At 45.9% G+C, this 8,753-nt stretch overlaps 1 protein-coding gene across 1 annotated transcript in view; it reads right to left on the bottom strand.

Moving 5' to 3' along the window:
* Positions 1 to 8,292: 8,292 nt before the first annotated feature.
* The window catches only part of hhip (hedgehog interacting protein), a 35,287-nt gene continuing 34,826 nt past the window's right edge, over positions 8,293 to 8,753 (bottom strand). Inside the window, exon 13 of the mRNA XM_056586333.1 lies at positions 8,293 to 8,753. This exon is cut by the window's right edge and continues 836 nt beyond it. The gene's annotated coding sequence lies outside the window, so the exon portion shown is untranslated.

The following is an 8,753-nucleotide window of genomic DNA, read 5'->3' as shown; positions in this document are numbered from 1 at the left end:
GTGTGTGTGTGTGTGTGTGTGTGTGTGTGTGTGTGTGTGTGTGTGTGTGTGTGTTTGTGCAAACATATGCTGCTATAAGGATTCACAGATTGCTCCAGAAAACGGTGGTCTTTCACAGTGGGCAACCCTCTCTCTTATAAATAGGCACTGCTAAAGATGTACCAATAAGGTTTGATTATTAATAACATATATCCTCAGGGGTTCCTTCATTTATTAAGGACTCAATGTATATTTGAATGCTGTTGTGCTTTTTTTTTTTATCTTCGGCATTGTTTTCATAGTAGATGATAGTTCTTCAACCTTTTTGTTACGGTCCGCACGCACGCGCACCCACACGCACACACAGTCACACAAACGCACACGCACACACACACGCACAAACGTGCAGAAAAACACACGCAAAAACACACACACACACATACACACTCAGACACTCACATGCACAAACACACACACGCACACTCACACGTACACACGCTCCCACCGACCGACCCACACACACATACACAGATGTGCACCAAAGCACACACGCACACACACACACACAAACACATACCGACCCACACACATCGACACACACACACACACACACACACACATGCACATCCCCAAACGAATACCCATACAGCACATGCACGAGCGAGATCACACACACACACGCACACACACACACACACACACACACACACACACACACACACACACACACACACACACACACACACACACACACACACACACACACACACACACACACACACACACACACACACAGACGAACACACACCATCTAACAAACTCCCCACCATGCACGTACAAAGCGCCTGACCCCGGAGGGTCCAGCGCGAGCCCAGAGCGCGCCCAGAGCTCTCTGCGGCCGGTCCTCCATTGACTCCTGCTGATGTAAGCCCGAGATGAGCTGTGCAGATTAGGAGAGCAGGCAAACAACGGGGTCCTGCCAAGATGAGCCACAGTGTATACAGATTAATACAACAATACCGCCGCACGAGCGCTGCCGTAAACCATTTGCATAACTCTTTTTAATGTGTTTCGGAAAAATGTCCGATGCCTTTTTTCGCTTTGAGGAGATACTTCGGCGCGTGGAAACTTGTGCCTAGGTGGTCCGTTCCACACGACACACGCGCTGTTTACTCCCCCGGGCAGAGGATCACACAGAAGGGAGGCAGACAAAGAGAGATGTGTTGCCTTTGACAGCCATACACACGCCCCGTAAAAACACAGGCACGCAGACACACACACATAGACACACACACACATACCCATTTGTGTGTATGGGCAAAGAAGGAGACATGCATTCACATGCACACACAAACACACACACACACACACACACACACACACACACAAAGGCATGCATGAATGCATGAATGCATACACACATACCCACATACTTGTATATGAGCAGACGCAAACCCAGATACACACACAAAGACACACACAGCCACTCACAGATGCACAGACAGGCACACACACAAACACACACACACACAAACACACACACACACACACACACACACACACACACACACACACACACACACACACACACACACGCACCCACGCACACACACACATACACACTCAAACACAGAGACACACTGATACAGCCTCATCTGGACCGAGTCAGACTAATTGGATTCATGGTCCGGATGAGGCTGCACACCTGCTGCACATGCTGTGCCCACGTTAAACCAGCCTTCACCACGCACATTTAGGGAGACCACCTATCGCATGTTACCCCTCATGCTCGGTATCATTATCATCTCAATCTCTGCAATAAACCGGTTTCTAACATCCCAACCCTCTGTTGAAGGTGGGTTTAGGAAAGTAAGAAGAGGCACCACGATGGAGTATGGCAGAAACATTGCTACATGTGCCTTTCTCTTTAACTTTGTGTGATTGCCAGGCGTTCCCTCCACACATGCCTTCAATGAGGCGCATGTAATTAACCTGATGTTTACCCCCAAGGTCAACGTGGTCATGCTTGTTTAGTTATTTGGATCAAACCAGAACCCTTCCCTGTTCTCAATCCACATTTCACATTCTTAGACCTCAAAACCCATGTCACTGGTACATTTATCCATATCTTATTTTAAATTTGCTGCATCAGAGCGAACACCATATGCTTGGTAGCAACCCATGCTTTACCCATGATGCAATGCAAACTACCTTTTGACCTTCCCCCGCCCCAACCTCCATTCCTCGCCCCCCGCCCTTCCACCATTACCATTACATCACTCCTACCTGTCCCCCCCTTCCCCCCCACGACAGACACACACACACACACACACACACACACACACACACACACACACACACACACACACCCGCGATTGACCCGACTATTGGCTTTACTCCATATTGTGTATGGGTGTGTATGTGGGTGTTTGTGTGTATGTGTGTGTGTGTGTGTGTGTGTGTGTGTGTGTGTGTGTGTGTGTGTGTGTGTGTGTGACAGATTGAGCCCCAGTGGGATGTGTAATTGCATCATTTCGTGGATGTGAGTCAGTTCTCTGGTCCAAAGATGGGGAACAGGCATGGGATGGATGAGAGACAGAGAGAGAGAGAGAGAGAGAGGAGAGAGAGAGACAGAGAGAGAGAGAGAGAGGGAGAGAGAGAGAGAGAGAGAGAGAGAGAGAGAGAGAGAGAGAGAGAGAGAGAGAGAGAGAGAGAGAGAGAGAGAGAGAGAGAGAGAGAGAGAGTGTGGATGGAAATAGAGAAGAAGGGAAATATTGACAAGTGTACAACCCATTTGTAGATTGAGGAGAACTAACATGATCATGGAAGAAATCATTCGAAATATATTTTTCAAGACATTCAAGGAGTTTGGACTGTTTCACACGCGGTAACACCGACTGCAACACGAGTAGGAGTAAAAAGTGATCGCAAATGAGGCAAAGGGGGAAAAAAATAGAACTAATGACTAATCCAGTTGACTGACAAAGGGCGAGCAGCGTGGACACCCACAGGTCGTTATGACAGGAACTCTCCGGGTTCAAGAACAGAGAACCCAGGGTCCTCCGTGGTGGGGGGGGGGGGGGGGGGGGGGGGGGGGGGGGTGGAGGAACGGGCAGACAAGAAAAGGAGACGCGGCCTTACATAAATCAAGCGCTCTGCCTCCAAGGTGGTCGTGGAGAGCTTTTGGGGGGGTTGGTAGGGGGGGGGCGGGGGGGCGGGGGGGGGAGCGGGGGGGGGGTTAGGGGTTTGTTTTGATATGCGATAAGCTGTGGGTAAGCGAGGCAGGAGGAAAGAAAGGACAGCAGCAGTTGGTCAGGGGGTCTGTAAGCGTGTCTTCGTTAGTCATTCGTCAAGCTCCGGGAATATGAGAATTCACTGGCTGGCTGGCTGGCTGGCGGGCTGGCGGGCTGGCGGGCTGGCTGGCTGGCTGGCTGGCGCTCATGCATAACACACTGGTACGGCTCAGAGGCCCACTCTGAGGCAACGCAGGGTAAACACATGAGGTCATAGAATACGCCACGCAATTAGGGGTGTGACAAAGCCAGATATACAACTGAGCGGGGGCGGGGGGCGGTTAGGGGAGGGGTTTGACATGACATGCCGGACATTCACACACGCTGGGTACATGCGCATACACACACACACACACATGTCACACACCCACTGATACACAATACTCTCTCACACACACACACACACACACACACACACACACACACACACAACCACCACACACACACACACACACACACACACACACACACACACACACACACACACACACCGACTAAAGAAACAACACTGACATACAGAGCACGCTGAAACAACAACTGTGCGTGTTTACACAGGGTGAATCCGATGATGTCATATAAATCAATTTGATGGAAGTGGCCTGGGCTCTGTTGGCTCCAAGCTGCTGCCGGCACAGACACACACACACACACACACACACACACACACACACACACACACACACACACACACACACACACACACACACACACACACACACACACACACACACACACACACACACACACACACACATGGCATAGTGACATCTACCAGCATGTGGCTACAGAAAGACATCTCACATTGCTTAAGTAAGACAAACACGTTGGTTTACCGGAGGGTTTTGTTGACCTTCCTTGCATTTCAGCCACTATGTTATGTGAAATTCTCAATTCCTTAATAAACAAAATATGCAATGGGATATTCTGACTGGAAATTCATTTTAAGAATCTGAAGTGAATCATGTGCGAAATCTGAGGCTGATTAAGATGTCGTTTTTTGACTTCCAAAAAGAAATCTCCATGTCTATAAGTCATATGATAGAAATACAGAAAACACAAATAAATGCCGGATAGGCCGGCCAGACAGTTGACAGATGCTTATAAAAGAATGATGGCTGATGTGGGACTTGCATAACTGTTGATGTCTCGGTGCTGATGATGTCCATGTTCATCAACTGCAAGCAGAACCAAACACCAAGAGACACCATAAAGCATGTCAATACATGTTTGATCCCTCTCCCTGTACCTGTCACACAGAACTAAGAAGAGTAAACACTACAAGAAAAGGAGTAAATAGTAAAGAAGAAGAGAGAAAAGACATGAGGGAGGAGAGGAGAAATAAGAAGAGAATGTAGGAGATGAAATAAAAGAAGAACACACACACACACACACACACACACACACACACACACACACACACACACACACACACACACACACACACACACACACACACACACACACACACACACACACACACACAGGAGAAGAGGAGAGGAGTGGAGAGGAGAAGAGAACAGAGGTGAGGAGAAGAGATGAGAGGAGAGGAGATGAGAGGAGATTAGAGGAGAATAGAAGAGAGAAGAGGAGAAGATTGGAGAGAAGAGGAGAGAAGAGAAGAGAAGAGAAGAGAAAAGAGAAGAGAAGAGAAGAGAAGAGAAGAGAAGAGAAGAGAAGAGAAGAGAAGAGAAGAGAAGAGAAGAGAAGAGAAGAGAAAATAGGAGTCAATAGAAGAGATGGGTAGAGAGGGTAAATCTCTAACTGTGATTTGTAATCAGGTTGCTGGGGGATCCTCAAACAACGGTATCTGTCTTATCCGTTACACAGCTCTTTTTCCTGGGCTGTCTGTCTCTCTCCTCCCCGTGCCACCCATTAAGGAGAAGCTTGCGGCGACTGCCTCCCTCGTGTATACAATATCATAGCATGCACTTCCAGCCATTTTGGTTCCTACAAATATTTGGTATACAAGCTCTTCATGTTTATTCAAAGTACCGGGTTACACTGTTTGGGAATGATGGACAGACGAGAGCACTTTCAGGAGAGCAAAAGAAAACCATTCCAAATTAAAAGTAATGATACATGCCACAGATAGTGTATGAAGTCAAATAGACACTGCCGGATCTCCACCGGACAGTTCCAAATGGCCACGCCATTTTGATTGGCTCTGACCGGTGCACAGACTACTTAGTATTGCATTACTCTAAATATGGCAGCTTCAGTGTGTGTATGTGTGTGTGTGTGTGTGTGTGTGTGTGTGTGTGTGTGTGTGTGTGTGTGTGTGTGTGTGTGTGTGTGTGTGTGTGTGTGTGTGTGTGTGTGTCTCTCCGTGCGCGTGTCGGTATCTGTGTGTATGTTTGTGTATGTGTCTGTGTATTTACGACAGCGAGTGTGTGGGTGGTCTCCGCCGCTATCATTACACAGCACAGGGTTTTTGATTGATATTTCTTTCAAAAAAAGGAAATTAATATTGCCATCTGCGATCGCTATTACATGTGGGACTGTGGGTTTGTATGTATGTAATGCGTTTTACCGTTTATGTGTACTTCAGTCAAACAAGGAGAGGAATTCCACATTCTCTACTATTTGAAATACAGACTCGACTTTGTTTTGGAGTGGATGTCACGTCATGTCACATTGAAAAAAAGCTAAAAAATAACATTTACGGCACACATCAACGGAAAAATACAGATTTGACTCCTCCGTCTTCAGCGAAACGAAAGAAGACGCGTAAAAACCCTCCTTTCATCTGTCTTAACCTCTCTCTTTCCCCTCGCGCAGGCAGGCTTTTCCATTCAGGCGAAGGTGAAGGGAAACCTTGGGCAGGGGTCCATGTTGGCACCGGTCTAGCCTAAACATTTTCTCAACATCTCTCTCTTTCTCTCTCTCTGTACTTTATACCTGGTCAGAGGAGGAAAAACCATTAGTGGAAATGTGGCAGCTGAGGCCCCAGAAATGAGACAGTTCCTAGCAAGAAGCCATGCCCAGCTGGACGCGTTTCTGGGCAGAGCTTGTTGCTGGACACCTGTAAGGTCATGTTTATTGGCCTTTGCATTAGTTACCAAACCCAATAAGCAATCACTTCTCTCTGTGTGCAACAGGTACATTTTCATTAACCAATTATAGGATACCCCCCCCCCCCACACACACACTCACACACACACACACACACACACACACTGACAAAGAACGCTCAACTTCCAAGTATTTCTGTCATGCTATAAACTTTAATAGACATATTGATATTTTTGAACAGACACATCCCTAGTTTTATTTACAATACATGAATACAAAATAAAACAGACAGTACAATGGTAAAAACAATGTAAAGAACTTAAATAATTATTTTATTTTGTGTAACTACTTAAATAATGTAAAATGGTCATTCACACCATGCCGTCTGAGCAGCTACAATGCAACTTTCACATTAAGTGCTAAAAAAAATGATCATTTCCACTTTACAGCATGAACTTTTATTTTCACTCAATAGAAGCAGGGAGAAATAATTTATTTCAACAAGCAGTTTGCAGGGCAGGAGATGGACAACAAAGGTAGTTGCGTTCGTCACTTTCAGGCAGTGTTTATCCGTCAATACCTTTTTTTTTACGTTCACGTGGGTTGATGTGGCAATGTCATTAGTTCGGGGAATTTACAACTGGCAAAATGTCAATGAGCTCAGAGTGAAGCGTCAGCTAAGTTGTGTGTGTGTGTACGTTTAAACTGTATGGAACCAGCTCACTAATCGCAGCCCCAGATAAAACCTTTAATAATTCTGCATTCAAATTGTTGCCAGATATCTTGAGAGTCAGATATCTCTCACGCCCCCCCCCCATCGATCAGAAGCCTTCCGCTCCACAGGTTAAGATCTGGATCTCACACACTCTTGATCTCCATCTTGATCTATCTTTGAGAAGCAACTTCTGACAGTGGTAACACCACATCATGCTGATGGGATTATGTATGTGTGTATGTGTGTGTGTGTGTGTGTGTGTGTGTGTGTGTGTGTGTGTGTGTGTGTGTGTGTGTGTGTGTGTGTGTGTGTGTAAGAAGTGGGACCTGGCCAAATGCTCTCTCCAATGCTGTGTGTGCAAGCGTAGACATGCATTTCTTTGCAACACTAAAACCAAAAAAAAAATACAATCACAAACGCAAATGTGTGCTTGTGTCTCTCCTTTCTAAACAGTGGAGGAAGAGAAGGGTGAAGTGGAGAAGAAGTACAACATGAAATGGCATTATGACCTCACAAGTTAGGGTAAAACTGCTCACCGTTTGCTCTCTCCCTCCCATATATTATAACCCTTTAGAAAAATAAACCCTTCTCTATGATAGCAATAGAAGTGTAGTACTATAGTACTGCTATAGATATTTCTTTATGTGAAGTAGTTCTTAGCTCAGCTCTATTGGAAATATATATCCAGTCGCTACTAATCCCGTCATAGAAACTGAAAACTGGTCTGGAGGTTCAGTGTGTGAGACAATGCAATTTCTTTTTATTAAACCATACCTCTCTATTTGCGCTTATATTCTGTTATTGAGGGTGGAATTGCCGTCTTTGTGTCCCAAAAATGATGTTATATTCATTTTTTTTTATAAAAGTTTGAAAAATGAACATTAACAGAAAAATACAGTGCATATATGAGCGAGGACCTCCACGTATAAAACGAATGAACTGGTGTTGACAACAGAAGGGATGAGTCGCTTATGAAGTAGATAACAGTTACCTGTTGGTGCTGATGGTCTGTACATCGATGGCTAGTGTTGAAAACCCACGTCTATTCCAATGTTAACAAAAATACCTCTACTGATTTCTGTGCCCATGTATGTGCCCAAAAAACGAAAACAACTTGACATCAGAGTTGAGACACAAACAAAACGCCCCTATTAGCCTCCATCCGTGCCTTCAAAAACAGATCAGCACAAGCCGACTCGGCGGTGCTCTTCATGACCTTACCAACATGACAATAAACCTCTAAAAACGTGTTGTTGATCGGTATTACTGTTAATATGGATGCTGCTGAAGCAATGTTCCTTGAAAGTCTGTTTTTTTTTTTGTACATCAACGTTTATTTTGCTTAGGTTTGTGTTGAAGAGAGCTCTTCCCGCGTGAAGGAAGCCCCCATCCCTGCTCCTTAGAAAATGAATCACTAGGCAGCTAATGACAGGAACAGTTCTGGTCCGAAACGCCTCAGGCATCCGTACGGAGGTCTTCGTCTAAGGTCGAGCACGGAGCCGGAGAACCACCCAAGGTATTCAGCTTTAAAATTGCTGTTCCTCTGTAGCCTCCTCTTCTCTCTGGCTCTATTGGAGAGCTGTGTGTGTGTGTGTGTGTGTGTGTGTGTGTGTGTGTGTGTGTGTGTGTGTGTGTGTGTGTGTGTGTGTGTGTGTGTGTGTGTGTGTGTGTGTGTGTGTGTGTGTGTGTGTGTGCGTGTGTTTGCGTGTGTCGTGTGTGAGTGTGTGTGTGTGTGTGTGTGTTTGTGTTTGTGA

This window comes from Gadus chalcogrammus, chromosome 3 (assembly GCF_026213295.1).
Source record: "Gadus chalcogrammus isolate NIFS_2021 chromosome 3, NIFS_Gcha_1.0, whole genome shotgun sequence".
Lineage (NCBI taxonomy): Eukaryota > Metazoa > Chordata > Actinopteri > Gadiformes > Gadidae > Gadus > Gadus chalcogrammus.
This window is presented reverse-complemented; position numbering and strand designations above follow the sequence as displayed.